The sequence below is a fragment of the Cimex lectularius genome, unplaced genomic scaffold (assembly GCF_000648675.2).
Source record: "Cimex lectularius strain Harlan isolate CLEC.00 unplaced genomic scaffold, Clec_2.1 scaffold13, whole genome shotgun sequence".
Lineage (NCBI taxonomy): Eukaryota > Metazoa > Arthropoda > Insecta > Hemiptera > Cimicidae > Cimex > Cimex lectularius.
This window is the reverse complement of record NW_019392649.1, coordinates 3,434,917-3,443,405: the sequence shown is the minus strand read 5'-3', so window position 1 is coordinate 3,443,405 and position 8,489 is coordinate 3,434,917. Positions and strand designations below refer to the sequence as shown.

At 36.2% G+C, this 8,489-nt stretch overlaps 1 long non-coding RNA gene across 1 annotated transcript; it reads left to right on the top strand.

Annotated features, from left to right (window-relative positions):
* The first annotated feature begins 4,283 nt into the window (after nt 1-4,283).
* Nucleotides 4,284-5,275, top strand: LOC112128427. The gene is made up of 2 exons (XR_002911010.1): nt 4,284-4,974; nt 5,233-5,275. It is a non-coding gene; the product is annotated as an uncharacterized LOC112128427 (long non-coding RNA).
* The last annotated feature ends 3,214 nt before the right edge of the window (nt 5,276-8,489 follow it).

The following is an 8,489-nucleotide window of genomic DNA, read 5'->3' as shown; positions in this document are numbered from 1 at the left end:
GTACAAATTATTATAACTGGTTGGTCTATGGCATGAGTCATGTCTCTATTGATTGTTCTGCTGCTGTTGCTTGTTTAGGTGGCTTGCGGGGTTTTCCCTTGGGCCATCCTTTCTTGTTTTTCTTTTTAACCTCCTGGAAATCTTCCGAGTCGACCGAGGTAGTCGACTCGGTCCCGGCGTCCCTCAACTCCCACTCCCCAAGCTTTTTGACGTCCTCCGGATTTACTCCGGGAGGCATCCGCTCGAGGGAGAGAGACGAGGGACCCGAGATGTCTCCAGGGGTCATTATTGGTGGAGGGATAGTCGACGGCGAGGCCGTCGGACCTTCCGTTTTATTACCTCCGCTCATTGGCGGAGGTTTATTTGTTCCTCCCTCCAATTTTGAGGGAAGGTTTGAGGGTGCCATAACACCCTCCACTGGTTTTACCCCGTCTTTAGGTCGGGGAGGGGCACCAGTGGAACCCCGGAAGGTGTATATTGGTGGGGATGGCTCCGTTTGGACGGCCATCTCCATGGTCGAACCTTTTTTTGGTGCCGACTGTCTGGCAGCCCTCGCATAGCTCATATTTGGCCGTGAAAACGCTGAGCTGCGGACTAGTGCTCTTGCTTCGACATGACTCATGTCTTTTTCTGCCTTTAACCTCTGTATTTCTCTTTCCTCTTTTAGTATTGGGCACGCACTGGACCTTGCATGGTGCGGCCCATCACAATTTACACACCTCGGCGGATCTACACATGGCCGTCCTTCGTGCACCGGTACGCCACACGAGCAAATCGTGTTCTGGCTTCTACATCGAAGTGCTGTGTGGCCAAACTTTAAGCATTTGAAGCATCTCATTGGTGCCGGTACAAATGGACGGACCAAGAATCTTTGGTATATAGCCCGTACTTCTCTTGGCATCTCTCGTCTGTCAAATGTTAATATGAGAGATGCTGTATTTATGAGACCCCTGTCCGTTTTTCGTTTTATTCTTTTTACTTCAATCACCCCCTGGCTTGACAGTTCTTCTTTGATTTCCTCCTCAGAGCATATTAGTAAATCTCGTGCTGAGATTACGCCCTGGGAGGAATTCAGCTTTCTGTGGGGGGTGGTTTTAGCAGGGGTTGCGCCGAGGTGTTTAGTCTACATGACCATTTTGGCCTGCAGAGAGTCAGTAACCTTTATACTCAGGATTCCAGATGACAATTTCTTTAAATTTTTAACTTTTCCCATTTGTTGGTTGACTACACGGCAGATCTGGATGTGCGAGTCATCTATAAAATCCCCCTCTTTTTTTTCCATGATCCAGTATCTTGTGAAATTCTTTGTCATCTGGTCTTCACTATCACTTCCGCTCTTTTCTTTTCTAATTCTTTTCCTTTTTTGGACTCCGGCTCAAATGGCTGCTGTGTCCTCACTAATTCGGTGTTACCTTTTCCGTTCCTAGCAGTATCCATACGTTGGGTGGCGCTGCTCTCACCACCAACTCCAACGGGGCCCGAGGGAATAACGCCGAGGGTGGCCTGTGCCCCCGACGTCACCGGCATTTCGCCTTCCAGATTTACGGCGTTTTTTTCGTAGTTTGTGGAGCTTGTTTGTTTTAGGCCAAGGGGAAGCTACGCCTAGCCGATTAGTGGGGCTGCCACTAAAGGTGAACAGGCACACCTCCCCCTCCTTAAAGCCTGGGACGCCGGGGGAAGGAACAGGGAGGAGGTTAGTGTTGGAGAAGGGGTTATTATAGGAATGGAAAGTTAGGTAATGAGGTTAGTAAGGGGATGAAGTGTTACGGAAGGCCACCAGGTACAGGTGGGGTATTGGACGCAGTTTAACCTCTTGCCCGGGAGGATCATGTCTGTTTTTTTTGTGTCTATTGTTTTTCCACCATTTTCGCATTAGTTCTGTTCGAATCTTGCCTCGGACAAATTAACTTTTAATCCCGAAAATATTTTGTTTGGCGACTGACAATGCTCGAACAATAATTAAATAAGTATAATAAGGATAATTGTAATAAAGTATTGTGCGTCCAAAAATTCTTTTTTATATATTTAATCAATGACCTGAACCTTTTTTATTGTTGCAAAAATATGTTTGTCGAGATCTTGACCATGCTGAGAGATAATCTCTCATTTGACCAATATAGCACAAACCGAATATTAAGAAAAATAATCATTTTATTATTCGGAGATCATGAGTTGCGGTGTGGTTTGACACAGGTTTTAGAAAAACATTTTCTCTCTCGTGCCGACGGTTCAATCTTTATTGAGATCATCTTCAGGGCCTGGGATTTATAAACAGTGTTTAAATTTTCAAATACTTGTAGGATGGGAAGAAATGAGTTTATAGACTGCTAGAAATTTTAGATTAAAAAAAATGAATTTATACAATGGTAAAAATTTTTAGATTCAATCAAGGAGTTTGTTTTCCTTGTAGGTAAGTCATTTCTGTCTGTCGTGTTGACAGTGCCAGTGAGATATTGATGTTTATGTTTATATACGTTGGATTTTGAATCATTGACTAACGGTCACTAAACACCACATATTTATTTTACTGTATAGTTATTTATGAGGTCATGCGACGTATTATGAGTAATGTGCTTGATACGTTTTTATTTTATATCGTTCTTTGTTGACACTTGTCACAATAAAAATTAAATGATAACCTCCTGTTCACGTAAAAAGTATCTTCTGAACTAAGATAACCCTTGGATGAGCCGTTTCAATCTCCTGCCCTTTCTTTCCCAATGCGCTTATTTGTGATCATTTCTTTTGCTATTTTATCTTCAAGAGATATTAGATTAGATTTTAAAATTTTCCTACTGTACAGGTTTCGTTAACAGCATACCTTTTTTCTAATTATGACATAATAATAATTTTCCGTCATGAAATATATATGATCTGGAAACATCAAAAATTACGGAAAGGCCCGGTTTTAGTGATGCGTCTTGAATCGTAGAAATCTTTCATTCTAATCGTATCTAAATAATATCAATGTAATTGGTGGTGTAGGAACATAAACTAAAACCGTAGTTTTTGCTTTCATTATTTGGTATAACGGTTTTTTAGAGACATTTTAATAATCTGAATTGCCTTTCTTTTGTTCTTTTTCTATTCCATCTCTGGTGTTAACCGACCTTTGAAAAATTAAGTAAATTAATGTACTGCTCATTATTTGATCCACCTATTCTGTAAGTGTCATAAGTGTCAGTATTTACAGAACCAAGAAAAATTTTCTTACACTTTAGACGAAAAATTTGGAAACTCTTACACGTTGATAATGTAAATTATTTGGAAGTTTTTTTGCTTATAGTTACAAGAAAAAACAACTATATGTTATTGGGTTTTTAATGCTCGTTCCATTCGTGTAATTAAATTTACGGCGAAATTAAGTTTTTCTAAGTTTCAGGAGATTTTATGAAATAAATTTATGAAAGTTTGAAGTATACTGAAAGGCGAATCTAAAAAAAAGTGAATTTCGAACCCAATTGAGAGTGAGACTTTGAAGAATAAGGACTTGGTAGTCCAATTTGACATAGTGGATCACCCGTGTCTGTTGACAAAGCACCGTGTATAACAGCCTTCAAATATCTGTTCAAATATCAAAATCGTTACAAATTTGTTTACAAGGACTTTTTATGAATGGTTTTGGTTGAGCTGAAATAGTTATAAATAATTAAAATAATTCATACCATCAATTATGAGTACTATATATATATATATATATATATATATATGTGTGTGTGTGTGTGTGTGTGTGTGTGTGTGCTTTAAAAACTATGTAATTTAGTTTTAAATAAATTATCGTTCACTTCAAGACGTATTTTTGGCCTAGTATACCTAAAAAGAAGTAATTGGGTTAATTTTTTTATTAAAAATTAAAAACTCAATTTGTGAACAACAAAATAGAACTTATTTAGTACTCTCAGTGTACAATGACCGAACAATTTTGCAAAATGCTTGAATTAATTTCGGATCCGCGGTAGGGCTGGTATACATTTAATTATTAAATAAGAACAAAAGATTCCGGATTCAACATTTATTAAGTCTTTACAAATTATAGTAATAGATGCCGGCACTTTAATCTAATTTAACAATATTCTCTATAACTAAATTTGATTTACATATGAATTTATTATCTTATAAATAATCAAGAGTGTAAGTTCCAAAATACTTGAGTTCACTTCATGGCGAAGAATTTAATTATCAAATCCGTAGATGCGGCAGGCGGGCAACAACAATAATAAAAAGAGCAATCTCGAGCACAACGTATCAGCACGAGATTGTTACCTGATGTCTAGTTNGGAGGCCTTGATCTCGGAAATTTCTTGTGTTAGAAGGGTGAGTGCCTCAAGTATAGAAGAGGAAGTATCAGTGATACTGGCAGGATTGTTGTTCGGCGGAGAGCGTGCCGACCGTTTCGTGGGCGAGGGTTTCCTGTTGGAGCTCGTACACGGTGGACAACTCCATTGTTTGTGCAGCGATTTAACCGATGCAATATCATCCTCAGAGAAATCCACGCACCTTCCATGTAGCAAGCCATTGCAAGCAGAGCACCGCATAGACTTTTTGTCATCCCTGCTGACAGTTTTATTGCAAATACTGCAAATGGCCATGGCTGCAACACTGACTTTGTGTGATGAGTCGGTTAGTGGTGCAATTTAGGAAAGGACTATTATGACGAAAGCAAGGTAGTACTCACGACGTAACAAGTGCCAATTATCAGCCGTTGGTAAACACGTTATCCCCACTATCGCCTCAACGTTATCACCAGTATTGTTCAAGCCGGCCTGGTAACGAGAATCCAGTCACGTGAAAACGCAGAAATTAAGTCGGATATTTTGCCCGAAAACGAAGAAGAATGGAAAATCGAAGCTTATCTACAGGATTAAGATGTTGCTCCACACAAGTAAGCCAAAATTAAAAGCAATTGACAAACCTTAGACCGGCAGGAAAAGCAGTTGAACCAGAGTCGATGTGTCGCGTGTCGCTTCAAAGAAGGTAATAATGAGGTAATGAGGTAATAATAAGAATACTATGTAATAAAGTATGAAAGAAAGCATAATCAGGCACAAAGCCTATAAGAATATATGACTCATCTCTCAATCAATTTTGAACGACCTTCCAAAATTGGTCGAACTTTAAGTGATGAGAAAGAAACGAGGAAGCACGGGGTCATTCACAATAAAAATCATATGTATCTATATATCAACTCATTATCTAATACCAAAATATATACCAAAAATAACAAAATTTCAGGCTTTATTCTAAGGATAGATGGAAAATAAGCAATTACACCCAACAAATAAAAACACGCGCCCAATTTTCCACTTATGTGTGACCTCAGAGGATTTCTTTTCAACCCAGCTAAAATTTTGGTGGCCTCACAAAACAACAATTGACCAAATTTATGAATGTATTCAGAATCTTTTAAATCTAAAAAATAAATGGATAAATTCATGCTCAGTTTATTTTATTTTTTGTTGTTATGGTAATAATAAATGAAAAACCTCAAGAGGAAAGATATAAGGTAAAAAAAACAAAAAGGCAATATAACCCGAACCTAATTTACCTAGTAAGTTGCAGAATTCACAGCTTTCAAGTAACAAATCCACAATTGTTTTCTTAATGTTTAACATTAAACCAAAGCAATGGTGTGGCTTAGATCGTTTTATGCTGCTCGTTTTTCGAATAGGCTTGCTAAAAGTGGTCGTAGTACCTTATAGCCTTGGTGAAAGGCGGTGAAAAGGCGGTAGGCCTTGTTTACATGAGCTCAACCCATGCTGGACACGTTCTTCTGTTGATGTACGTTCCACTTGCGACTGTCATACAGACACAATGCCGCAATTTGGGCCTGGTAGGCCGACTTGATCGCCGCTTCTTTGTATGCCTTATGAATTATTTTTATCCTCAAATGTATCGGGACGTTTTGCATAAACAACAACATTCCTGATAACGTAGTCCTCAAATTTTCAACCAAGAGAAGAACTAGTACAAAATGAATGCACATTCAATTTCAACTTTCTTACTTTCCAGGTTATATCGTCCTCACTTTACTGAGAAAAATCTACCTTTAGCAAAAAATGTAAATGTTAAATGTATTTTGTTAAAAAAAAATTACAATTGAAATTCAACAAAGTAACTATCAATATTTAACAAATAATTAACGTTTTTTATTAACGTTCTTTGTATAGCCTGTTCATTACTCCAGAATTTCTGTTGGTTGATTATTTCCCGTTTCCTTTTTTGTAAATTACTTATGCTTTCATTCCTCCCCTAAAGCCAAATATACTTACAAACATTGTTTTATAATGCCGCATTGACTCATGTTTTTCCCTTTTAACTAAAATAATGTTTAAACTCACTATTTCTCTCATAAGTACATTTAGTCTGTCCTCCTGTAGAAGACCTGATCAATGAGGTCTTTTTAACAGTAGGTTTTGGATTAATTAGCACTAATCGCATTATCTATACCCATTTGTACAACGAAGATTTTCTTTCTATTCAGCAATGAGCAGGAGGAATCTTTAAATACCGTCGTAAAAGTTAAAAACTAAGACAAAGTACAATCTCTCTTTTATATATTTACATATTGGTAAATGGAAGCGAAGTAATTCTATTTAAAATATTTAATGGATAATTTTTAATGAGAAATTATTTTTTGCAATTAGCAAACACACCAGTTCACTTATAGAATTGTGAATTAAAAATTTTTCATAACCCCTGATATTCATTTTTAAGAATATGATGAATGTAAATTTCCGATTGAAGGTGAGGCCAGTCTTGGAACTATACTAACTTGAAAGCTTGAAATTAGCGTCCCATTGAAACATTTGAACACTGTTCAGCTAATTATTAATAATTTATTTCATTTTTTGCATGGAAATTTTTTTTATGGATATAGGCTTTCTATATTTGAACAACCATCTAAGTCATTGCCATTGTCTCCCGTGAGCTTTCCAAATTTGTATAATAAAAACACAACTTTTGAACGTGAGGAACGAATTTTTTTTACATAGAAATAAACGGCAGAAATCCTTAAGAGCTGTCTTCAAATTTGAAAAATACAAAAGGAGAACGGAATTTTTTTACATATTAGCATTTTTTAAAGGGCCCCGTTTAAATTTTTATTAAAAACATAGTTAATAATGCACTAATTTCGTGGTCCGCTTGACCAATTAATATATTACAATTAATTAAGGTTTTTAGTTGAGATAAAAAAGACAATGACACGAGCGCGATTCAAATTCAAAAGGTGTTGAGATGGGAAGTTGATGCCCGAGTGCATCGAGGTCACGATAGCTCAAGTGGTACAGCAGCGGCGTATATAGCCGAAGATCGTGGGTTCAAAACCCACTCGTGACACTGTCTTTTTTATCTCAATGAATACCTTACATAATGATTAATCACTTAATTTTATCTTCATTGATCTTTCCTTGTCATTGACTTTTTATCTCAACTAAAAACCTTAATTGATTGTTAGTTAANTTATATATTTATATACGTATATATTTTATACGTTATATAACAATTTGTAAAGGATGATATTTAACATTCTGAAAAAAGAAATAATTTATTGATATTTTTATAAAATAAATTTAAATAATCAATATTGAAAAGTATATAAATTTTTATTATCTTGATAGAAAGGGATTAATTAACTAAGTTCTCAAAAATTTTTGATATTAAATACGGTTTTATTATAAAAATGTACTTTTTATTTTCGAAATTTAATCACATAATCAAGCTCTTTCCATTTCGTATACATTTAATTTAAAATACATAAATTATGTGTCCGCATAAACAGAGTTTTTAATTCGAAAGAACATATCACAATTAATTAGGATTCTGAAATCCCAAGCCCGACATAGCAGCTCATTAATTAATTTTAAGCATAGACTTTCTTTTTTATAATTTAGCATAAAAGTTCTGGGCGTCGACATTGAAATAATACATTAAATTAATTAAGCTTTCGTAAGTAAGCCATGTGATATATTTTGATGTAAATTTGTGTAAAATTAACATGCCTCGGCTTAGGACATATCAGCCTTCTGGCAGAATGTTTTTCTTTTTTTTTAACCATATTTACTAGCCAAACAATAATAGGAGCAAGGGTTTGCACAAAATATTTTCCATTTTTTATATATTTAGGTGTATTCGCTAAAATAAAAAATAAGAAGTGCACATTTCATAAATCATTTAAAAAAGGAAATATTGCTTAGTTCACCGTAAAGTAATACAATTAAAGATGGATATACCTACCAAATGAGAGAGAGTGAGAGAGAGAAGAGAGAAAGAGAGAGAGAGTGTGAGAGAGAGTGAGAGAACAAGGAAAAAGTGGGAGGGAGGAAGGGAGAGCAAAGGAGAATGAGAGAGAAGGGATGAGAGAAAGAGAGAGTGAGTGGGAGAGAGAGAGAGTGAGAGAGAGAGAGCGAGAGCTTGAGAGAGAGAGAGGGGAAGGGAGAGAGAGAGAGAGAGAGAGAGAGAGAGAGAGAGAGAGAGAGAGAGAGAGAGAG